This window comes from Stenella coeruleoalba, assembly GCF_951394435.1.
Source record: "Stenella coeruleoalba genome assembly, chromosome: 3".
Classification (NCBI taxonomy): domain Eukaryota; kingdom Metazoa; phylum Chordata; class Mammalia; order Artiodactyla; family Delphinidae; genus Stenella; species Stenella coeruleoalba.
Window position 1 is genome coordinate 54,060,714 of NC_137148.1, and position 26,045 is coordinate 54,086,758.

Genomic DNA, 26,045 nt, shown 5'->3' on the forward strand with positions numbered 1-26,045 from the left:
CCCTCTCCCTCATTTAAGTATTGTTTTGCCCTCAAATCCCAGTTCAAGTGTCAAAGCGTTAATCCCTTCCAAAACAACTTCCCTGTAAATCATGGACCATATGTGCCTCAGAATATGAAATGCCAGTTTCTGAGCCCTCACCCCAGACCCGGAGAATAAGAATTTCTAGTAGTAAAGCCAGGAACCTGAATTTTGATGAAGTCCCCAGGTGATTCCAATGCTCACTGAAGTTTGAGAACCTCTTCCCCAGCCTCATGGCACACCCCTGTAGCAGGTACTGTCACTATCCTGACAGTATCGTACAGAAATGGGTCCTTCTCAGTGGGTCTCCAACTTTAGTGTGCATCAGAATCTCATGGAAAGCTAATAGAAAATGCAGAGGCCCCGTCTTGGTGAATAGGGCCTTTGTAGTGTCCCCAAGTTCCCCCAGGTGATCCTCATTTACACTAAGACTGAGATGGGAGGTTTCTGTGGAGGTGGGCGGAGTGAAGGGAGGACCTGAATGCAACCACATGTTTCCTTTTAAGAGGGAGTCAGAAGGAGATTTGAGCACACACACAAAGGAGGTGATGTGAAGACAGAGCAAAGAGAGATGGGAAGCTGCTGCACTAGAAGATCCCAGTGATCAAGCCACAGAAGGCCAGTAACCCCCAGGAGCTGGAAGACACAAGGGACAGATTCTCCCCCAGAACCTCCACAAGGAGTGTGGCCCTGGTGACACCTTGATTTTATCCGTTGATACCGATTTCAGACCTCTGGCCTCCAGAAATGTGAAAGAATAAATTTCTGTTGTCTTAAGCCACTAAGTTTGTGGCAATTTGTTATAGCAGCCACAGAAAATTAATATACCTTTTAATTAATTTAATGTGATGCAAATGTTGCTTAGGATAATTAACCTAGAATTAATGAGAATAACACGAGGAGAATAGCCACTAGGGTGACCGGGTTATGGGAACAGGGATGCCAGTTAGGATGTTTGCGGCAAAGGCCTCAGGTAAAGGGGCCAAAGTCAAGAATTGTGCTTGTGAAAATAAAGAAGAAAAGAAAATATCCAAGAGCCACTTTGAATAAAAAAATTGGAGGATTATGCAACAGAAGGCTTTCAGGTTTCTAAAAGACACAGATGAAGAAAGATGGTCTTCTTAATGAATGGTGCTAGACATCCGTTCAGAAAAAACAACAACTTTGACTTCTACTTCATACCATAGATCAAAATTAATTCCAGATAGGTTGCAAATTTTAACATGAGAGGTAAAACAATAACCTTGGAAGAAAATAGAGGAGAAAATCTTTGTGAACTGGAAATAGACAAGAAGCCTTCTAAAACAGGTCACCCAAAGTGATAATCATAAAGGAAAAAAAAAAAGATTAAAAAAGCACCAGAAAGAGTGAAAAAGAGACACATAGTAGGAGATGATATTCACAATACACATATCTGACAAAGGAATCATACCCTGAATATATAAAGAATTCTATTAATCAATAAGAAATGGGCAAAAGACTTAGATTCTTCACCAAAGAAGATAGATGTCCAAATGGCCAAAATACAAATGAAAAGGTGTTCATCTTCATTAGTCATCATGAAATGTAAATTTAAACCCACAATGGGATAATTCTACACAACAACAGAATGGCTAAAAAGCAAGATGAGAAGTTTTCAAGTGTTTCTGAGAATGTGGAGGAACTGGAACGTTTATATACTCCTGGTTCAAATATACATCGGGAAAACCCCTTTAGAAACTTAGGATTTGCCAGTATCTACTAAAGCTGAATATATGCATCATCTATGACCTAGCATTCCTTTCTCAAGACCCAACAAAAGTAATACCCATGTTTATCAGGAGAAGTATACTGAAAAGTCCATAGTTCTATTCATAATAGTCCCAAACTGGAAATTATCCAAATGCCCATCAGTAGTAGAAAGGATAAATACGTTGAGGTACATCCCCACAGTGGAATACTGTACACCAACGAGAATGAACCATCTACCACTAAACCTCACACATACCTACTTATTTTTATTCTGTATCTTTTGGCATTGTTTGAATTTTGTTTTTTGACTTTACCATGTGTACTACTTTTCCAATCACAGCGTTAACTAAAGTTTTACCATGTGTGAGGGCTTGATTGTTCTCAGAAACATGAAAGAAGCCAGACATAAAAAATATACCCTGAGTGATTCCATTCACATAAAAGGGGAAATAAAGGGCAAATCTGTATGCTGTCAGAATACTAGATAGTGGTTACCTAGAGGGGAGAGTGTAGCTTGAGGGAACATGGGGAGGATCCTGGGAAGATGATAATGAATTCTTCCTTTATCTGGTTACTGATTACATAGGTGTGTGCAAATTGTAAAAATTCAAGCTGTACACTTTGATGTGCAATTCTCTGTACAGATTAAAGTTTTTGCAAGACCCAGTCTAATAAAAGACACAGATACATGCATGTAAGAATGTCTTATGAGTTCCTACATACCACACATGCACGGAACACTGCCTTTTTGGAGGACTTAATAATCTTAGCACAAACATTTTAAAGCTGAGCCCTGAAATTCCTTGTGTCCCTTGTGCTGACTTGCCCTTTCTCCTAATTTTATTTGAAGTCACGCAAAGTTCGGTATTTAGGCATTTCAGCACATTGCGCTTCTCCCAGTGGAGGGAGAAAAGGAAATGTCACATGAAGACTTCTATACCTCAGAGACAGTTCTGCAAAATGTTCTTAATCATCTTATTTTCATCTCTCAGCCAGTCTTGTTGGCTTAGAGGACTTATTTTTAGGTAGCTGCACAGTTGATAGTTTAGAATCCAGCCACTCCACACACCTCCTCTCTTTTCCCTGCCAGACCCCATTCAGTTGGGAATTTACATTTCCAGTGGTCCCAGAAGGATTATGATGACATTGGGATTGAACCGATGAGGAAAGGGCAACCACAGAACAGGACAAGAACCGATGTTTATAATGGAACGTTTAAAAACTAAAGTAATGATCATTTACTTTAAAACTGGGGCTTCATGAATTAGAAATGAGCTATGAAAATTTCACGTCCGGGTCACTGGGTCAAATTACAATTTATGTAACCAAATTAAATAACCCATAAGACAATTAATATCAGTTTTAAAAAATAAAGCACTCGACCATACACCATAACTCAGTGGCATTCCACATGGGGTGCCCAGGCCTGCAGCATCTGTATTCCCTGGCACTGGTTACAAATGCACAGTGCACATTCTCAGGCCTTCCCTAGACCCACTGCATCGGAGATTCTGGAAATAAGGCCCTGTGTCCTGTGGTTTAACAGGCCCTCCAGGTGATTATAATGCACACTCAAGTTTGAGAACCACTGACATACAAGTGTTCTATAAGGAATTCAAAGGTAACCATTGTGCTGCACAAGCAGAAATATTTGTCACATGTTAGAATGAGTGTAGTAGAAAACTACACTAGCATTGTGTAGCATTGTTTACTCGCTAGCATTGTTTTCTTAATGGCCCCATAGGCCAGAAATAGCAAAGGAATATCAGGCAACGCAAATTATCTTTATTTACAGAAACATGGATGTGAGTCGGTATGTGTAAGTCTTTGCATGCAAAGGCCTGCCCTGTCTTGGGTCAGTGGTGCCCCAGCGGCCAGCCTCCATGCATGTTGCTGTCCCCTGTGACCTGCTATTATCACATTTGCTTGGGTTTGAAAAATTCTTTCATTTTCAAAACTCTGCTCCCCACCAAGAGATTGTGGAAACACTCAAAAACAGGCCTACCAGCACATCAGTACAGTTCAGTTAAATTTAAGGCAAAGTTTAAATTCTCTTTCAGGAGAAATTATGCATGCCAGAAAAATCTCCCAGATAGGGTTTTGGAAATCACTTGGCGTATGTCACCAAGGAAAACCAACTTGAGCTGAAAGAAGAGGATCTTTGGATTCAAGTCCCCATGGAAAAAGCTCCGTCATTTACGTTTGGAAATGTTTATTTAAGTTTAATAAACATTTATCAAGCATCCATCATGTATAGAGACCAGCGGTCATCTTCGATTTGACATGAAGATCAGAGTCCCCTGACGGAGGGCACAGCCCCACTGCCCTCTAAGTGTAACCCCCACTCCCTTTATAACAGGCCTATTACGGCAAGTCACAGAAAGCCAGCTCAAATTACTCAAGAAAAAAGGAAAGGGAAGGATGGCAAAGGAGGCCTGGAGATTTTATTGACTCAACAGATCAAGTTTGAGGAAGCCCAAGGATTGAATATGCAGAATAAAATTCTAGGGTCAATGACGCGGGCACTATCTGAATACTCTCTGTCCATCTACTGTCTCTGCTTCTCTTTCTGTTAGCAGCATTCTCTCTCTCTCTTTGAAATGCTTTGTTGAGATATCATTGACGTGACATACCAGTGACCCATTTTTTTAAAGTGTACAATTCAGTGGCTTTTAGCATTTTCAGAAAGTCGTATGTCCATCACCATAACCAATTTTATTTTATTGAAGTATAGTCGATTTATAATGTGTTAGTTTCAAGTGTACAGCACAGTGATTCAGTTATACATGTATATATATATTTTCAGATTCTTTTCCCTTATAGGTTATTACAAAATATTGAGTATAGTTCCCTGTGCTATACAGTGGGTCCCTGTTGGTTATCTCCTTTCTATATAGTGGTGTATATATGATAATCCTAACCTCCTAATTTATCCCTCTTCCTCTTTTCTCCTTTGGTAACTATAAGTTTCTTTCCTATGTCTGTGGTCTATTTCTGCTTTGTAAATAAGTTCATGTGCATCATTTTTTTAGATGTCACATATAAGTGATATCATATGATATTTGTCTTTCTCTGTTTGGCTTACTTCACTTAGTGTGATAATCTCTCGATCCATCCATGATGCTATAAATGGTATTATTTCATTCTTTTTTATGGCTGAGTAATATTCCCTTGTAAATATTATATATACCACATTTTCTTTATCCATTTGTCCATGGACATTTAGGTTGCTTCCATATCTTGGCTATTGTAAATAGTGCTGCAGTGAACATTGGGGTGCATGTATCTTTCTGAATTATAGTTTTCTCCAGATACATGCCCAGGAGTAGGATTGCAGGATCATATGGTAACCCTATTTTTAGCTTCCTAGGGAAACTTTGTACTGTTCTTCATAGTGGCTGTACCAATTTACATTCCCACCAATAGTGTAGGAGGGTTCCTTTTTCTCCACACCTTCTCCAACACTTATTATTTGTAGACTGTCTGATGATGGCCTTTCTGGCCAGAGTGAGCTGATACCTCATTGTAGGTTTGATTTGCAGTCCTCTAATAATTAGCAATGTTGAGCATGTTTTCATGTGCCTCTTGGCCACCTGTATGTCTTATCTGGAGAAATATCTATTCAAATCTTCTGCCCATTTTTTGATTGGGTTGTTTGTTTGATATTGAGCTGTATAAGCTGTTGTTTGTATATTTTGGAGATTAATCCTTTGATTAATCCAATGTCAGTTGCATTTGCAAATATTTTCTCCCATTTTGTAGCTTGTCTTTTTGTTTTGTTTATGGTTTCCTTTGCTGTGCAAAAGCTTTGAAGTTTAATTAAACCCCATATGTCTATTTTTATTTTTATTTCCATTACTCTAGGAGACGAATCAAAAAAGATATTGCTGCAATTTATATCACAGAGTGTTCTGCTTATGTTTTCCTCTAGGAGTTTTGTAGTATAAGGTTTTACATTTAGTCTTTAGTTCACTTTGAGTTTATTTTTGTGTATGACGTTAGAGAATGTTCTAATTTCATTCTTTTACATGTACCTGTCCAGCTTTCCTGGCACCACTTATTGAAGAGGTTCTGTTTTCTCCATTGGATACTCTTGCCTTCTTTGTCATAGATTAACTGACTATAGGTGCATAGGTTTATTTCTGGGCTTTTTATCCTGTTCCATTGATCTATAAGTCTGTTTTTGTGCCAGTACCATACTGTTTTGATGACTGTAGCTTTGTAGTATAGTCTGACATCAGGGAGCCTGATTCCTCCAGCTCCGTTTTTCTTTCTCAAGATTGCTTTGGCTATTCAGCATCTTTTGTGTTTCCATACAAATTTAAAAATTTTTTGTTCTAGTTCTGCAAAAAGTGCCATTGGTAATTTGATAGGGATTGCATTGAATCTGTAGATTGCCTTGGGTAGTATAGTCATTTTAACAATATTGATTCTTCCAATCCAAGAACACACTATATCTTTCCATCTGTTTGTGTCACCTTCAATTTCTTTCATCAGCATCTTATAATGTTCAGAGTACAGGTTTTTTACCTCTTTAGGTAGGTTTATTCCTAGGTATTTTAATCTTATTGATGCAGTGGTAAATACGATTGTTTCCTTAATTTCTCTTTCTGACCTTTTGTTGTTAGTGTATAGAAATGCAAGAGATTTCTGTATTAATTTTGTATCCTGCAACTTTACCAAATTCATTGATGAGCTTTTGTAGTTTTCTGGTAACATCTTTAGGATTTTCTACGTATAATATCATGTCATCTGCAAACAGTGACAGTTTTACTTCTTTTCCAAATTGGCTTCCTTTTATTTCTTTTTCTTCTCTGCTTGCTGTGGCTAGGAGTTCCAAAACTATGTTGAACAAAAGTGGCAAAGTGGGCATCCTTGTCTTGTTCCTGATCTTAGAGGAAATGCTTTCAGCTTTTCACTGTTGAGTATGATGTTAGCTGTGGATTTGTCATATGTGGTCTTTATTATGTTGAAGTAGGTCCCCTATATGCCCACTTTCTGGAGAGTTTTTGTCATAAATGGATGTTGAATTTTATCAAAAGCTTTTTCTGCATCTAGTGAGATGATCATATGGTTTTTATTCTTCAATTTTTTAATGTGGTGTATCACACTGATTGATTTGCAAATATTGAAAAATCCTTGCATCCTTGGGATAAATCCCACTTGATCATGGAGTATGATTCTTTTAATGTATTGTTGGATTTGGTTTGCTAGTATTTTGTTGAGGATTTTTTCGTGTATGTTCATCAGTGATGTTGGCCTGTGGTTTTCTTTTTTTGTGGTATCTTTGTCTGGTTTTGGTATCAGGGTGATGGTGGCCTCATAGAATGAGTTCAGAAGTGTTCCTTCCTCTGCAGTTTTCTGATATAGTTTCAGAAGGATAGGTGTTAACTCTTCTCTGTTTGGTAGAATTTGCTCATGAAGCCATCTGGTCCTGGACTTCTGTTTGTTGGGAGTATTTTAGTCACAGATTCAAATTCAGTACTTGTAATTGGTCTGTTTATATTTTCTATTTCTTCCTGGTTCAGTCTTGGGAGATTGTACCTTTCTAAGAATTTGTCCATTTCTTCTAGGTTGTCGATTTCATTGGAGTACAGTTGCTTGTAGTAGTCTCTTATGGTCCTTTGTATTTCTGTGATGTTGGTTGTAACTTCTCCTTTTTCATTTCTAATTTTGTTGATTTGGTCCCTCTCACTTTTTTCTTGATGAGTCTGGCTAAAGATTTATCAGGTTTGTTTATCTTTTCAAAGATCCAGCTTTTAGTTTCATTGATCTTTTCTATTGTTTTCTTAGTCCCTATTTCATTTATTTCTGCTCTGATCTTTATGATTCCTTCCTTCTACTAACTTTGGATTTTGTTTTTTCTTCTTTCTTTAGTTGCTTTAGGTGTAAGGTTAGGTTGTTTATTTGAGATTTTTCTTGTTTCCTGTGGTGAGTTTGTATCACTATAAACTTCCCTCTTAGAACTGCTTTTACAGCATCCCATAGGTTTGGGATCATTGTGTTTTTGTTGTCACTTGTCTCTAGGTATTTTTTGATTTCCTCTTTGATTTCTTCAGTGATCCATTGGTTGTCTAGTAGCATATTGTTTAGCCTCCACATGTTTGTGGTTTTTGCAGTGTTTTTCTTCTAGTTGATTTCTAATCTCATAGCGTTCTGGTCAGAAAAGATGCTTGATGTGATTTCAATTTTCTTAAATTTACCAATGCTTGCTTTGTGGCCCAGTGTGTGATCTATCCTGGAGAATGTTCCATGGGGTGAGTCTAGATTGAAAAGCAAGGATAGTAGACAATATGAGGGGAATTCATCCAGTTAGTCAACCATCAGATACTTGAAAAGAATGTGTTCTGCTGGTTTCATATGGAATACTCTATAAATATCAATTAAGTCCTTCTGGTTTAACGTGTCATTTAAGGCCTATGTTTCCTTATTGATTTTCTGTCTTGATGATCTGTCCATTGATGTAAGTAGGATGTTAAAGTCCCCCACTATCATTGTGTTACTGTCAATTTCTTCTTTTATGACTGTTAACATTTGCCTTATATATTGAGGTGCTCCTATGGTGGGTGCATATATATTTACAATTGTTATATCTTCTTCTTGGATTGATCTCTTGATCGTTATCAAGTATCCTTCTTTGTCTCTTGTAACAGTCTTTATTTTATGGTCATTTTGTCTGATATGAGTATTGCTACTCCAGCTTTCTTTTGATTTCATTTTCATGGAATACAGTTTTCCATCCCCTTCATCACAATAATCAATTTTAGAATATTTCTATGATCTCAAAAAGAAACCTTGCATTCCTTAGCTATCACCTCCCCCCAACCTCCCCTTCACTCCCAACACTAAATGACCACTAATCTACTTCCTGCCACACTAGAGTTGCCCTTTCTGGATTTTTCATGTAAATAAAATCATACAATATGTAGTCCTTTGTAACTGACTTCTTTCACTTAGTGTAATGTCGTCAAGGCTTTTCCATATAATAACATGAATGAGTACTTCATTACTTTTTGTGGCTGACTAATATTCCATTGTATGGAGGTACCACATTTTATTTATCCATTCATCAGTTGACAGACATTTGGGTTGTTTTCAATTTGGGGCTATTATGAATAATTCTTACAGCATTCTCTTAAGCCAGTTTCTCTGGATGACAGGAACTCAGCCATCACCAGCACTGTATTCACTGCTAGTCCCTAGTCACAGCCAGAGAGAAGTGGAATCTTCCCTACAGGTTTTAGTTATAAAGAAACAGGGGAGGAGTATGATCGTCCTGACTCAATGCAACTTTCAACCAATCTAAAGGACCAGAGAGATGGAGGCATCTCACAAAGATGGCCACTCAATCACTTGTCTAGAGAGCAGGTGAAATGTTTCCCAAAGGAAGTAGGCTGACATAGACATGGGTACTGGAGGGACTTTTAGCTGGGCAGCCTCTCCCATTTTTGTGTATGTTAACTCTTTTCTACAACTTCAGTGAACCTCAGACATATAGTCAGGAGACTTGACATCTTTAGATGTGAAACCATAAAGCTACCAGCTCTACAGTCCTTCATAAGGTCCCAGAGATTACATGGGGTGAATCCAGATTGAAAAGCAAGGATAGTAGGCAATATGAGGGGAATTCATCCAGTTAGTCAACCATCAGATACTGATTACATACCTACTGTGAATTATACATCATGCTAGTAGCAAAGCTAAAAAGACACACAAAGTGATTTGGGGACTGCAGTGAACTTTCTCCAAGCCTTTCTTTCCTTTCTTACTCTTTATTCTGCTTCTCTTTTTAACTCATGGTGGCCAGTGTGTATAAAGGCTTGGCACGGTGTGCCCCAGGGTTTCAGATTTGTAGATTTGTCCCACTGTCAGTCACCCAAGTTTGCTCTGTTCTATGGCACCAAAATGCAATAAGCTCTTGAAGTTTAGACTTTGGACCAGGATAGAGATAGAGGATAGAGAACAATGGATGCTCAAATGTAGACCAAATACATGCTGAAAAACCAAGCAAAGTTTACCAGGTGCTAGGGTGTTTGTTTTGTTTTGTTTTTAGCAAAGATAAGAATTGAGCCTAGTAAAGAGGAATACCAAGAAGGATGAGACCCTTGGGTTACATGGTCCTGACTCCATTCTGTTGCGTTTCACCTTTCCATTGGGTCTCTATCACCCCCACTGTCATTGTCCTAAGAAGTAGTACCCTTTAAATGTCTGGTTAAGTTCAGACAAAACCCTTAACAAAACTGAGACAGGCTAGAGCTGCCAAATACTATTTGGGAACAAAATTATAATAAGTAAACGTAGCAGAAATAACATTGGCTCTGAAGCTTGTCAAAAGCATTCTATAACTTCCTATCTGTGGGATCTTGGAAAGGCCACTTATGCTCTTTTAGCCTCTTTTCCTCTTCTGGAAAATGAGATTAATAATACCTATCTTGTAGGTTTATACTGAGTACTAAATAAGATTTATTCCCTCGACAAATACATACTGAGTGCCCATTAGGTGTCAGACACTGATTTAGATAAAACAATGACACACAGCCCCCCAAATCACAACCATATGTGACTTACATTCTTGTTAAGGGAGGGTAGACAATAAGCAAATCAATAAGTTAAAGGTATGAACTATATGTATTTCATGCAATGGGATAATCTATGAGTAGCAATGTCTAAAAAGAAAAAGTACATATAAAGTTCCATCTGAAAGCCACCTATTTATACCTATTGCTCAAGAATGTACTTTTAGAGGAAGTTGGCTTCTTTGCCTGAGAACAGCATTTCAAGGGGGAATTTAGCTATCCAAAGGAAAAGACCAGATTCCATTTTATAACCAAGACATTCCGGAGAATGAGAAACAAGGCTTCTATGCATAGTAATGCAAAAGGCTGGTCTGGGACATTAAGACAAGTTGAGAAAAACTTGGCCTAAGGTAAGTAAGTACAGAGTCGAGGGAGTTGGGCTGGCCCCTGACCAGTGTTGTAGGCTGGGATATCATGAGGGAGCAGCCAACAGCTGGTCCCTATGAAGTGTCTTAGTTCATGATTTCCAGGAGTAGGGTATCTGGTATATGGTCTGAATTTTCCATCTTGGCATGGTAATCGTCTTATATTATTCTCAAGTCATTTGTAAAGTTTTGTCACACACTAAAGCCAGGTGGTAGTTGTGCTTTCTGGGAAAAGAGAAAGACCTTTGTTCACACCTGGAGTGCCTCTGGGTGGAGAGAAGACAGCAGGGTTGATGACAGAAGGCAAGGAGTGTAGAGAGATGGCTGGAGGAGAAGTCCAGGGTGAGAGGGGACAGAGGTCAGAATAGAGGGCATGTGGGCACATTTTCTGGCAAGACTTAGAGTTATTAAGAAAGAAGAGATTCTTGAAGATGAGATCATGTGGGATGGAGTCTCCATCTACATTCGTTGATCATTCAAGGGAAACTCCAAAGGCAGGAGAATTTGGGACCTTTTTGAGCACATATGGAACTTTCTGGACACACAGTAGACAATAAATGCTCATTCCCTTCTTCCTCCTCCTTTATTTCTATAATAAAATGATAGGAAAAAAAATATCAAAGTTGTGAGAAGCTGTTCACCCAATCAGGAATATTTTGTAGAGCAAGGCAATATTGATAGAAAATGTGTACACAAGTTTTCAAGGCTCCTTGCTTCCCAGTTTCTGGCCTGTTGCCACAGAAAGATCCCATTTTTATTTATTTATTTTGCTACATAAGAGTTGGTGTCCAAATGGCCTTGTCTTCATCCCTATTGAGGCCTAAGAGAATCCTCAGTGGACAGCCAACTCAAGACCCCAGCTCAGTCCTGGATTCAGGTTGTAAATGTCTTCCCCCCACATCAATGAGGGAAGTGTTGTATTTGATGACATGTATGGCCTCATTTCCAAGACCAGTCTTGTTCCCTAAATACAAGGTGGCTTCACCATATGACTTCCATGCAAAGAATACTTCAGTAGACACAACCATATCGCTAACATGGGAAAAACACTATTATCTGGATGATTCTGACACAGTGTAGCGATCAATATATTTTCTTTTCTGGTGCCTTTCTTTGCTCATTATTCTGCATTTAAATGTTTCTCATCAAAGCAGCATGTGGTTTGTTTTTCTCTCCTCTCCGCTTATTTCTTCGTCTCATCCCTTTGCTTGAGAGTTACTATTTACAGGTAAGCTTGGAGATGAGGTTTGGTTGTAGCTACACAATTTCATCTATTTTGTCTCATTGCGAGGCATGCTGGAAAGATCTTGAAGCTGGTGAGCATTTTTTTAAGAGCAGTAAATATCTTGTGGGCATTTTAATTTACTTGATAGCTTTTTTCCAAAGCTGGAGCATGTCTGCATTGGAAGAATCAGCTCTTCCTTTAAGTGACAGAAGGAAGCCATTTTCAAGTGGAAGGAACACATTTTAAAATTTACGATAGCTCAGCTTGGCTCGAGCAGCCACATTCTTGTCTACTTTGAGCTTGGCGGGCCACTCTAATATTTCTTCTGGGTCTGTAGATGAAACATCTCTTTTATTTTCCTTTGTTGGGATCTTAAAAAGCTCGAGAATAGAGTTTTTATTTGAGATTTTAATAAAATATACAACCATTATGTGAACAGTTGAGCTTTGCCTAGCCTGACAAGCCAGTTAATAGAATATATTCACAGCACGTTTATGTTTCACTGCCATGATACTGCAATGTCTGCCCAACCACTTGCTTCATCCAGAGGTGGATTTACAGTCAGATCCCGAGAGCACGTTATTCTACTCTAAACGACCTGTTCAGTAGATTCAACATGAAAGTAGGGTTTTAACAGAAATAATATTTTTGGAAACATATAGGCCCACAGTGCAAATGGGCTACTTTAAAATGGAGAGTTATCCCATTGATGTGGCTCAAACCCATGCCGTGAATCCTAGGGCAGCGCAGTGGCTGACACCAATCTTTCCTTCCATCCACCTCCAGGTACAAACATACAAGTAGATCACAACATATCAGAAGGAAATTTTGCTATAAGCAATGCACACTTCTCAGTATTTCACAATATCCCAAGAGAGCACCATTTTTCAGACTTTAATTCATTTAACAAGTAATTATTGAACACCTGTACGTGCCAGATTCTGCAAATGCATATAACAATAAATCAAAAGACAAACTTCTGTAGTCATGGAGTGTTCTAAAGCGGGGGAGGGGTGTGTGCTGGGTAGAAGACAATAATCAGATAACTACCTAATATAAGGTTAGCCAGTGATAAATGTTAAGAAGAAAAGTTAGTTTCCATAGGAATCAAACGAGGTGCTTGTTGGAAATGCAGGTTCCTGGGTCCAACCACGCTGAACTAGGATATTCTAAACCTCCCATTGTACCCAAAGAAGGCTCTCCAATGTCTGTGGAGGAAGTCTGGCTCATCTAGAGGTCTGCCATGCTCCCTCCAGCCCTGTCAGGGGAACATAGATATGGAGAGCAAAGCATTCTCCATTGCCCTCTGCATGGCCACCTAGGCCTGGAGAGTAATGATTAGTCAAAAGTAGTAGACTTTCTACCAGACCCAGGTCACTGCAGCTTTGGCTGGGACAGCGAATGTCTCTGAAGTCCACTGTGCTCTGAGTTCTTTCACAAGACTGCTATAGGCAAGGATACTGTAAGGAGAAGAAAGAAGGTGTTAGAGAGAAGCAGTTATTATTCAAGGGAAGGATCAGTTAGATTCTCTTCCTAATAACGCATGACCCAGACATCCCAGATAGCAGACCTTTCCCACTCAAATGACAGGGTTTTCTGAAAGGAAGACTAAATAGCCCATCCCATTATGAGAGCCTCAGATGGGGTGTGTCTGTGTGTATCTGTGTGTTTGTGTGTATGTGGCGGGGGGAGTGGAGAGACACACACATACACACAAAGAGGCACAGAGAGGAGCAGGGGGAGAGTCAACTACAGAGCTCCTTTGAGAGAGGGCAGCTTGTTTCTCTATAAGGATGAGAGGAAAGGTTAGTAGCTTAAGCTGAATGTATGCTTTTATAATTTATAGATGAAAATGGTATCTATAATTTCATAGGTTATTAGTCCTGGAGCAAACCTTAACCAACACCTATCCAGCTTAAGTGAGGAAGGCAAGGACTAGCGAGGTAACCACATCCCCAAAGGCTCAGGGCAAGTGGAAGAAAGTGCCAGTGTAGTGCATGGCTCCTGGAACCAGCCCATCGTCACCTGTTGAAGATAAATCCTATACGGACACTCACACAGGCGTACTCACTGTAACCCTTTTATGAAATCCAAGGTTTATTTGATCAGAAATAACCAAATCCAGATGAACTGCACTGACCATTTACCATTGTACATGGACACCTAGAAGGACCCTGGAGTGAAGTTAACTCAGGTGTACCTGGGGAGTAGAGCGAGGCAGCTCCTGACACAGGTTGAAGTTCTGGGCCACTTCCCCCTGTCTACCTGTAATTTGGTGAGGAAAAACCTTTGGAGAAATGGGGGTGAAGGTTTAAGTTTGGAATGTCTGGTCTTTGTTAGCACAGTTGGAAGGACCATAAAGCATGGGGAAGCCTCACAGAGCCTCTCTCTGAAAAAACTCAGGGACACCGGTGACCAGGAAGGGGGCAGCACCACATCTGAGGATGCACAGACTGTCATGGGGGCCCTGGATTGGGCACAGCCATCGTGAAGTATGGAAACCCTCCTCAGGAGAGGCCACTTAGAGAGGCAAAGGCCCAGTTCTGGCAACTTGGGTTAAAAGGAAGGAGATTTTGCTGAAAAAGAGGCCTCATTGGGGAAAATAAATAAATATCTCAAACAAGAACACCAAGGCTGTCCCTGCCTCCTGCCCACCCCACCCCACCCCCAGTAATTCTGAGCTGTGCCTATAGGCCCAGCTTCACACTCCAGAGGCTCATGGGACCAAGCTAAGACAATACCAGCAGAGGAATTCAATCAACTAATGCCCTTTGACAATAGTGATAAGAGCTGGAACCTACAGACAGTACTTGGAGTCATAAAGACCAAAAGAGGCTGGAACTAGGCCAGTGGGGCAAAGGGCAGGCATGTTCAGATCTCAGCCCTGCAGCCCTCTTCCCCTCCCCCATCAAAGCCCTAACTGCTTGTCCACACCCAGCCCGGACAGCAGTGCTCCAAGATCAGACTGATCTCCCAGACCCAGGACTGCTGCCCGTAGTCCTCTGTTATGTTCCCGAACTTCACCACCTCTGGTTAGGATTCTCTTCCCGTGGGTCTCCTCACAAGTTTCTGAGCAGGGCCTCATCTTCCTCACCTTGTTATATGACCCCAGAGTGTGGCCGTTTGCTTTGCCCTTGTGGGAGTGCAAAAAATTATTTGCTGAGTTGGATATAGAAGTACCCTTAAAGGCTTAAACTGTTAAGGCAAAGAATTTCAGCTGTCACTAACTGGGATTGCAGGAAAGTATTTCTAAATTCAAAATCTCACGTCCTGAGCACTGAATGCAAAAGCCCTCTCTTTTCTACAGGCCCTATTCCATGCTCACCTCCTTCCTGAGCACATTGCTCTGGTGCACGTAGCCCTCCCTGCCGTTGCTCCTCGGGCTCAGATTCTCTTCCTCTGCCATCTCTTCTACTTTGATCCTTTATTGCTTTCCAGTTCTCACATATTTTGATTACTATATGTCACAGAGATTAAGAACAAAGACTTTGCTGTCAAATAAATCTGAGTCCAAATCCTCAACTTCCACTTATTAATCACATGCTCTTGGACTTAGCAACTTCTCAAAGTCTCAGTTTTCATATCTGACAAATGGAAAAATAATAATCCCTGCCCCTGGATAGCCTCATCTGCCAGAGGACAGATAGCAGAAGCAAGAAGAACTACAATCCTGCAACCTGTGGAACAAAAACCACATTCACAGAAAGATAGACAAGATGAAAAGGCAGAGGGCTATGTACCAGATGAAGGAACAAGATAAAACCCCAGAAAAACAACTAAATGAAGTGGAGATAGGCAACCTTCCAGAAAAAGAATTCAGAATAATGATAGTGAAGATGATCCAGGACCTCGGAAAAAGAATGGAGGCAAAGATCGAGAAGATGCAAGAAATGTTTAACAAAGACCTAGAAGAATTAAAGAACAAAGAAACAGAGATGAACAATGTAATAACTGAAATGAAAACTACACTAGAAGGAATCAATAGCAGAATAACTGAGGCAGAAGAATGGATAAGTGACCTGGAAGACAGAATGGTGGAATTCACTGCCATGGAACAGACTAAAGAAAAAAGAATGAAAAGAATTGAAGACAGCCTAAGAGGCCTCTGGGACAACATTAAACACAACAACATTTGCATTATAGGGGTCCCAGAAGGAGAAGAGAGAGAGAAAGGACCCGAGAAAATATTGGAAGAGATTATAGTCGAAAACTTCCCTAACATGGGAAAGGAAATAGCCACCCAAGTCCAGGAAGCGCAGCGAGTCCCATACAGGATAAACCCAAGGAGAAACATGCCGAGACACATAGTAATCAAACTGGCAAAAATTAAAGACAAAGAAAAATTACTGAAAGCAGCAAGGGAAAAATGACAAATAACACACAAGGGAACTCCCAGAAGGTTAACAGCTGATTTCTCAGCAGAAACTCTACAAGCCAGAAGGGAGTGGCATGATATACTTACAGTGATGACAGGGAAGAACCTACAACCAAGATTACTCTACCCAGCAAGGATCTCATTAAGATTTGATGGAGAAATCAAAGCTTTACAGACAAGCAAAAGCTAAGAGAATTCAGCACCGCCAAACCAGCTCTACAACAAATGGTGAAGGAACTTCTCTAAGTGGGAAACACAAGAGAAGAAAAGGACCTACAGAGAGTTAAGTTGATCTGTTTAGGATTACACAGTTTGTGTTAGAACCAGAAGTGTAGTTTACTGATTTAAATTTAAATGCTTTTTCTGTTCAGTCCTTCTGTATTGCCAAAACTGGCACATTCTTCATTATGTCAATATAGCTTATCTTTACCCATTTAAAAACCAGCACATTTATCTATATGTAGATATAGATATATAGATACATGGATATAGATATCATTCCTTGTCCAAATATATATTAAAAACCTTTTCATCTTAAAAGAATGAAACACCTACAAAATTGTGGTTTCATTACAGATGCATGAAATGCAGGATATTAAAATTCTTTTCATGTAGGATAACTTTTAACCACTCATTTTTTCTCTTCTTTCTCTATAATTGTTTATTTCCCTTACTATGTATACTTAAGCATTGCTTTTGAATAATCCTAAGAGATTATGGGAAACTAAGATAGGCTGTAACTTTCAATGTTATCAGTTTGAGCCCTTCCAATCCCAAAGGTCATTTTAAGCCTATTTACTATTTAATATAAAATTACTTGGCTTTCTCAATGCAAAGTGATTGTTGGGTTTAATTATAATATATAAGCAATTTAGGCCATTTCATCTTGGTAATATATCTTGAGAACAAAAAGCCAGGATGCATTCATGGAGTAAGAGTGTAGAGTTACAGCCTTGTTGTTGCAGTCTGCAATCACTATGTTTAGAATAACCTCTGTGTGCAAAAATTAAAAAATCTCTAAGTCACAGGTCCCGAGTTGGGGTTGCGTATAGTGGTGGTAGGATGAAATGGAAAGAGTCCATATGGTTTCTGCTCTCATAGAACTTTCTAAGTGATTTCACAGTTGGTCTAGTGCTCTTTAGTATCTTTCCTTAATAAGTAAATGCCTATAAATGAAATGGATAATCATAAAAATAATAATAATCCCTACCCCCTAGGGTTAGTAAAGTGCCTAAAATAAATCCTAGCACCTAGTAACACAATAATAAGTGTTAGTTCTCATTTTTACTACAAATAAATAATGAGTAGATCCCCCGTTGTTGGATATTTTTAAGGAAATGAGTCCCTTTGAATATCTGATGTAAAACCCTTGACATTCTCTCCTGAAAAAATACACGTACACAAAAGTTTTGCATATAATTTCAGGGGAAACATGGAAACCCTGAAGCCATCCTTTGATCTCATTTTACGATGCCCCATTATAGAGTGTACCTCACCTTCCAAAAAGAGTATATGATTTTTGAGGGCTTAAATCATGTCTTCCAATTTTCCTACTCCCCATAGCACCTGTAATGATGCCCTGTACTTGGGAAGGCACTCCATGAATATTTGATGATTTGCTGATGCTAAATTTCAGTTCTCCGTTGGATGTTGGAATTAAGCATTAACAGTTTGGACTTAATTTTCTCTATTCAGGGAGGAAAAAATGAGTTTTGCTTTCATACTCTTTAGAAGACTTGATGTTGGGACTACTTTTGCCCAGAGCATGAGTTGTCAGTTCCAAATGGGACTCTCAGGTTCCAAAGCTCTGTGGCCAGTTCCAAGGAAGGACATTCAGGCCCCAAGCCAAGTCACACTCAGTGGGGAGAGAGCATGTTCTCAGCCAGCCCCTGAACCAAGGGCTCCTCCGTCTGTGCTGACAACCAGATGTCACGGTGACCTGTGGCAGTGGCTTACATTAGGTCAAGTTTGCTACATGTCAATTTTTTTTTTTTTTTAAAGAAGATGTTGGGGGTAGGAGTTTATTAATTAATTTATTTTTGCTGTGTTGGGTCTTCGTTTCTGTGCGAGGGCTTTCTCTAGTTGTGGCAAGCGGGGGCCACTCTTCATCGCGGTGTGCGGGCCTCTCACTATCACGGCCTCTTTTGTTGCGGAGCACAGGCTCCAGACGCGCAGGCTCAGTAGTTGTGGCTCACGGGCCTAGTTGCTCTGCGGCATGTGGGATCCTCCCAGACCAGGGCTCGAACCCGTGTCCCCTGCATTAGCAGGCAGATTCTCAACCACTGCGCCACCAGGGAAGCCCGATACATGTCAATTTAGAGCAAGCCTAACTTATGCTAAATGGGCTAGACATTGAGGCAAAAATTCAATAAGAACTCTGACAATAATTAACTCATATCTCTGAATACCTTTGTAAATGTAGACACACTGTAAACACATGTTCCTTTGTCCAAAAGAATTGATAAAACAGATGTTTGTCAAGATGCAAATGTAGTCACGTGACAGGACCTACATACACTTTATGTTCCTCCCTCTCTCCCATCCTTTCAGGGTTTGGTTATTCCTTTCTGCTCACCTCCTCTTAGTAGTCGTGGCACATTTAGGGGGAAGCAGAGACTGACTGCGAATAGCTGATCTTTTTTTGCTCTGTTATTGAAATTGGTTTCTACCTTTCTTGAAGTGATGTATCCATTAATCGTGCACTCTAAGACTTAATAACAATGCACACTGAAAATGCAGTAATCATAGTTAAAGAGAAGAAAAGAAACAGTAAATGTTCTTTTTACAGATCTTGGCAGAATGAAAGCTCAGACTTCAGCATTCCTGTTCCTCTTTCTTTTCCCAACGCAGGCGTGATAGAGTCTAAGCAGATTCTTTTTCCTGAGCCTTGGTGCTCTTCAAACTAAATGACTCTGGCACCCTGTGCACAAGAATGCAAAGCGGGCTGGTGAGCAAGCGTTGACTTGTTTAAAACACAGCTGAGAGTCTTGGGAGTGGAGACACGAGGAAGTGTGAGCAGCTTTTGCTAATTCTGACCTTCTGTTCTGCACCATCTTCTAGCTTCGGGGGAAAGAGATCCAAAGTCATGTTTTGTGGGCTTTCAGTGCAAGAGAGGAAATAAACTAATAAGAGATTTTCAGCACAGACTTCTTACATTGACCTTAAGACACAGAAACAAATGCAAGGTGACCTCCAGTCCCCCACAGGGCACCACGTGCCCATGCACCACCATGCACACATATGCACATACACACACGCACATACGCACATCTGCTCCACTACCTAAAATAAAACTCTACATATACTGTGTTCATGAAAACATACTTTTATTTTTTAAAAAAAGAAAAATTCCTGAACCCCAGTACTTGGTCCCTCCACTCTCACCCAGATGCTAATTCCCACCATCTCTCTTGACTGGGAGCGGAAATCCGAGGAGCCCCTCAGGATCCAGCTCCCGACACAGGCTCCCAGGCTCCTGGGAGATACTGGACTGGACTGTCTCTTTCTTCCTGTGCACCCCAGCAAGAAAACCAGAGCTTTCTCCAATGTGTTCCTTTCCTCCTGCCTGGTAGTAGCCCCAGAGGCCCACTGTAGTCACTCGTGAGTTAAACTTTCTGCCTTCCGACCTGACCCCACCTGTTAATAATCTTGCTTACATATAACTTATCTTTGGAGACAGAAAGAAGTAGACCCAGTCAATAAAAAACCTGTGTTGATGTGTTGAGAACAGAGCTTTGACGTAATCTCTAGAACTAGGAGCGAGTCAGACGAAATGGGGAATTTCGCTTAGGTGGAACCCTGGAGCCCCGGCTGGGGCAGAGTGAGTGGGTTACTGGGGCTGGATTCAGGGTGTGTGAGCTGAGGAAATCAGCCTTGCTTCTGACTCCCATCAGGAGAGCTGGACTCTCCACTTTGCATTCCTTGAATAGCTCTGACCAGCAACCTGAAGCTTGGCCAGAAGCCAACAGGACCTGGTGCACCCAGCCAATCAAGATGCCATTTTTTTCCTGGTTCATGGTATCTCCAGGTTTCTAAATATGAACTTCCCTTCTTTCAAACCAGGAGGATTACATTTTCTAAGCAACAAATCATTGCAGAGAGCAGGGTGGACAAAGCAGACTCTGCAGTCTGCTTCTGTGCGTCTTGATACTAGCTCCGCTTGCCTCCATGCCATGGCCAGCCTGAAGTAGGCTCAGACACAGCAGCACAGAGGAACTGGACTCAAGAACCCCGATCTCTGCTGCCTGCCTGGGGGCTCAAATGACCAAACCAAATGACTATAGGGAATCACTCTCTTTCCTGCCCATTTCAAGGACTCCAGAAGTCCAAGGGAGTTAGATTCACACAAGGAATCTATTTTCACTTTGGAAAACAGAATATTTTTATTTTTGCTAATTACCAACATGCAAAAAGCCTAGTCGTGAAAGCAAAAATGTGATGCGGATGGAACTGATGGAGCTCACAGTCATCAGACCTTATAGACCCAAAAGAGTGTTGTCCTCTTGGACATAAAATCTTCATTTCATCAGATATTTAACACTTTAAGAGGCCATGACAGTTTTGTCTTTTAATATCTTCAGTGGTGGTACATCTTTACCCTTTGAGGATGGATTTGGTTTTTGAAGGCACCAAAAGTCATTTGGACTTAAATCTGAAGACTACAATTGGTCATCAAGTTGGTTATCTGTGGTAGGCCGCGAAAATGGCCCCAGTAATCCTTTCCTCCTGGTATTCACACCTTTATATAATCCCTGACGCTTGCCTTGGGCTGGACCCACTTCTAAGGAATGGGATGCAGTTCACTTACAAGAACGGGTTACAAAACATCTGTGGCTTCCGTCTTGTTCACACTGTCTTCCTATCTATGGCTCTCCCCCGTGTTTGCTCTCTGAGGGAAGCCCGGGCCCTATGACAGGCAAGGAACTGATGTCTTCAGCCAGCAGCCAGAGAGGACCCAAGGTCTGCTGACAGCCACTACAGTGAGCTTGGAGCAGACCTTCCCCATTCAGGCCTTGAGGCTCTGCAGCCCCAGCGGCACCATGACCGCAACCTGGGAGACCCTGTGCCAGAGGACCTGCATAAACTACACACAGATTCCTGACTCACAGAAATTATGAGATGATAAGCGTTTGTTGGAGGTTTTGAGGGCAATCCGTTACATAGCAATAGATAACAAACAGATTTGTTAGGATTAAACAAGGATGTGTCCATTGAGCAAGGAGAATGCTTTCTTTGGCACCTTGGAACTGACCACCCCTAATTAGCTGTCTTCCCATCTTCACAAGCATGTTGTCTCTGGGGGCACCTATCCTCAGGGATGCAGGTCTAACACCTCCCCATCCCTGCCTGCCTCAGCCTCACAGGTGGATTCCTGGCCTTTTCACCGCTCATGTCTCTGACCGTGTATTTAGGGCATGGACCAATGTAACAAGCTGTTCCCAAGGCGGATCTGAGTAGAAGGTTACCTAGTAGGATACTTAAGGAATGCCTCTTGGGCCTTCTATTCCTATCCTTCCTGTCCTCCTGCCTCAGTGAGGATGGGGAGAGAATGTTTCAGCACACCTTCAGGTACCAGAAGGGTACTTCTGTCAAAGGCATGAGCAGACCAGCTCTGGCTGAATGATGGGGAACTGTGTTCTGGTGATGGTGAGGCTGAAGGGGAGCAGCTGTGTCCCCCAATATTTAAACTCACACCTCCATCTACCCTGCCCTTATCATCTCCACTCCTTAAAGCCAAACTGTTCTCCAGTCGGCCTTCTCCGTAACTAAATCAGAGAAAACAGGTCATTCTACTTGTTCACCAGGAGCATCTTCACACATTTAGGCTTCTTTTCCTTCCCTCTTGGGAGATGCTGTGAGGTCCATGGCGTGCTCTGCTGGCTAAAGGGAGAGGGAAAATGGAAAGCAAGGTAGAGAAAAAAAACAGAAAGTGATGGTGAAGAGATGAAAGAGATGGATGAGTGGGGAAGAGCCACTCACCTGCCCTGCGCCTGGTTACCACAGTTTCTCAAGAGTCCTGATAATGGACTAACAGATGCATGCTTGGTTTGCTCGTCCCTCCATTTGAGATTACACGTGACATCACTTAGTCCAGAGAGTTGAAACTGCTCAGAAATGTGGTCACAGTATATCTCCATTTCTATTTCTGTCATCAAGCTTCCCTACAGAACTCTGACTGACCTACTTTTAAGTGTCCCTGCTTTTCTTTGAGTGGGAAAAATAAATACTTCTTTAAAATCTGGAATCATTGTTCTATCGACTCAACAAAACACTGCTTTAAAAAAAACCAGACTATAATTTCCATGGTAACCCCCTGGCCATGGGGCTGATTCTAGCTGTCTATCTTAGGTGCCGAATTTATAGTGCTGATTTTCTAATGATAATATAAATGGTTTCTGGGCTCAAGATTTCATGGGAATAAATTGGGGTTTGTGTCCTTTTTTTATGATAGTTGAATAGCTCTAGAAAAAAGTGCATAAAAATCTTTTAATGTGAATTTTTTCTAGCCTAATTTTAAGACTACTTGCTGTTCAACTTTCTCTTCCTTTTGATACCACCAGCGTACCTCTCATCTAGAACCTTCCTTTTGCATACTGGTATCAGGGCTCTGAAAACGTCTGCTAAGCTGCCATGCAGAACAAACAAGCCATTCTCCCAGAGCTGAGGAAGGTACTTCTCTAAGAAGTCACAAAAGGCACCTGTGAGGCAGAGGCTCTTCTTCCTGGCCCCAGGGAATGCACGGTTATTTCCAGTGGGAATCGGGAAAGTGATGTGTGCCTGTTCCCCTCCCGATGGTGATGACTAAATTCTGAACCGAGAAGGATTTTCTCTGATTTTAGCCTTCTCTTTCATCATCATTCTTCTGAATCAGCAATCTCACGTCTATAACAAGAAATCATGTATTTCAGGTTTGTTTGGGACGTGGGAATTTATAAAGAGGTAGATTTTGAGAACTCAGTGTATGTATTTGAGGGTCACTCAGTTGTCTGCCTGGGGGACACCTATCAGCCTACTGGAAAGGAACCATAGCAGCATTTGAGACCCCAGCTTCAGGCCCATAGAGAGATTGAATGGCAGAGATCCTTCAAGTCCCATGACCCTCCTACTGCTAACACCTTTGGCAGAACTTCCCATCTGGCTCTCTGCTGGCTGCATGGGCCCGGTGACACTTGCACAAGCTCCTGCCATGGGTACCCGGAGGGCACATACAAGGGAGGGGTCTAAGCTCTAATTCCCCTCATTAAGAAAGCAGTGCTGCTGAGTTACGATGATATTACTAGAAGGCTGACGATATTGAATCTGCCATCACTTGTATTTTTAAAAAATATTTAAATATTTTATTTACTTCAAAAATCAAATAAATAAAGCATTCACATGTGTCAGTATTTCCAAACAGTACTAGCAGCCTGTTGCCTGCCACCCAGCCCACCAGATGATGGAATGTAGCTCATTCTATCCCTGCAGGCTCTGGATCTCAGGTCTTCACTGTGTAACTTGATCACATTGCTTATCCTCTGAAACTTGGTTTCTTTTGCAAAATGAGGATGAAAATAATCCATAGTCCACGAGGCTGTTGGGATTATAAAATGCTGTAATACACATTAAGCTTTTTGCAGAATATTAACTATTAGGAAAGCAATAGTATGAATAGTTCAATTATGGCAAAAATTGTGAAAGTGTTCCATGCCTAAGGGTCATAGAATATTGCCCACCCCACCTATCTATCCCTTTGACAATCTCTTGGTAGCCTAAGATCAAGCACCCAGGTTGACAGACTACAGCCCATGTGCCAAATTCAGTCCACCTCTTTTTGTAACAAAGTTTACAAAACTCACTAGCATGCATACCGTCTATAGCTGCTTTCAAGCTACAACAGCAGAGTTGAGTATAACTGAAAAACCCAAGATACTTACCTCATGGTTCTTTACAGAAAATGTGCCAGCCATTGGTTTAGCCTGTTGTGGGGCACTGATGATATCTCAACAGAGCCTGTACTGATACAGCTTTTCTGCAGAACCAACTACATAATTTGTAGGGCCCACTGCAAAATGAAAATGCAGTGCACCTTCTTCCAACATTATTAGCAATTTCAAGACAACAACAGCAAGTCATTCAATCAAGCACAGAGACCTGTGTGACTGCAGAGGTGACACACCATGGAGCCAGTGCTGCCTCTATGTTGTCTAGACTTCACTCCCTAGTATAAACTCCATTTTTATTTCATCCCCAAAGGACTCTTGAAGCAAAGTCTAGAACAAAAAAGGAAACGTTAACCAAAGTTATGCCATAAAATAATTCCAGACAAATGGAGTTGGGAATTACTATTAAAGGGATAACTGTTCATTTGAACCACACTTCCTTCACATTGCACAAGGTTTTTCCTCTTTGTTCTTTGTATTAAATTATTGTCCTAGATTTGCTCTAGTTTTTATTATTTGACTAAACATAATACTCACTGTATTGATATTGTTTAGCTGACCCAAGGAGAGTTGTCATATTTGGTGTTCAGAGTCTGAAAACTATTAATGCATTTTTCCTTGAGCAAAACAGAATGTATTTCGTATTTTTAACCTTATGAAACTTAGAAGTATCCTAAAGGCCAGAATAGCTTGTTAGTTACAAAAATTCAAAACAAAGTGAAAACAGTCAAGTTGTCTTTTTCTCGTCTTTTCTATAAAACATCACCTCCCATCCAGGTTCTTAATTTACAGCCTTTTTTAAAATAAAAATAATAGAAATTGTATAGGTCTTTTCAAAGGTTTGAACTTTTAAAGCATTTAAAGATTTCTGTCCCATCAATGTCAGGATTTTAAAAAGGCTTAGAGTTTCAAGATCAGCTAGAAAATCATTTTGCTGGTTATATCGATACGTGTGAAGCCAGTCAGAGAATGTCCCTCCTCTTTGTGTCATTTATGCTAAAATAACATGTGAGATTAAGACACAAGAGAATTAAAAAGAGAGTAAAGTGGAGCAGACCCTCATTAGATCAGCATCCTTCCCAGACTCATGTTTTGTCTCTGGCAGAAGCAGGGATGATGAAGCCAAGGGTGGAGCAGAGAACAAACTTCTGTTGTAGGCAATCCTTCTCAGTCCCCTCTTCCCCACCAGCTTCGAGGGCCAAGAACAAGAGCAAGGCTTTCTGGATAGTAACCAAGAGTCAAGACACTCAGCTCCTCCTCTGTTTCGCACCTCTCTAGGCCTGCTCGCCCACTCTCATACTTCCTGTTATTTGTTTTCAGCTCCCTTTTTTTGAAAAACTGAAAGCTTTTAAAAAACATTTATTACTGAAGTATAGTTGATTTACAACGTTGTGTCAATTTCTGCTGTACAGCAAAGTGATTCAGCCATGCCTATATATGCATTCTTTTTCATGTTCTTTTCCATTATGGTTTATCATAGGATATGTTTTTTGTACAGTAGTAGGACCTTGTTGTTTATCCGTTCTATATATAACAGCTTGTATCTGCTAATCCCAAACACCCAATCCACTCCTCCCCCCACTCCTCCCCTTGGCAACCACAAATCTGTACTCTATGTCTGTGAATCTGTTTCTGTTTCGTAAATAAGTTCATTTGTGTCGTATTTTAGATTCCACGTATAAGTGATATCATATGGTATTTGTCTTTCTCTTTCTGACTCATTTCACTTAGTATGATAATCTCTGGGTCCATCCGTGTTGCTGCAAATGCCATTATTTCATTCTTTTTATGGCTGAGTAATATTCCATTGTACATATGTATCACATCTTCTTT

The 26,045-nt window shown here is 40.7% G+C and overlaps 1 protein-coding gene across 20 annotated transcripts in view; it reads left to right on the top strand.

Moving 5' to 3' along the window:
• Positions 1 to 26,045, top strand: part of PIK3R1 (phosphoinositide-3-kinase regulatory subunit 1) — a 959,753-nt gene that overhangs the window by 707,309 nt on the left and 226,399 nt on the right. The window contains exon 13 of one of the 20 annotated variants that reach the window (XM_079916423.1): positions 22,854 to 22,962. The exons of the other annotated variants lie outside the window; for them this stretch is intronic. The gene's annotated coding sequence lies outside the window, so the exon portion shown is untranslated. The remainder of the gene's footprint in view (positions 1 to 22,853; positions 22,963 to 26,045) is intronic. 20 annotated transcript variants of the gene reach the window in all.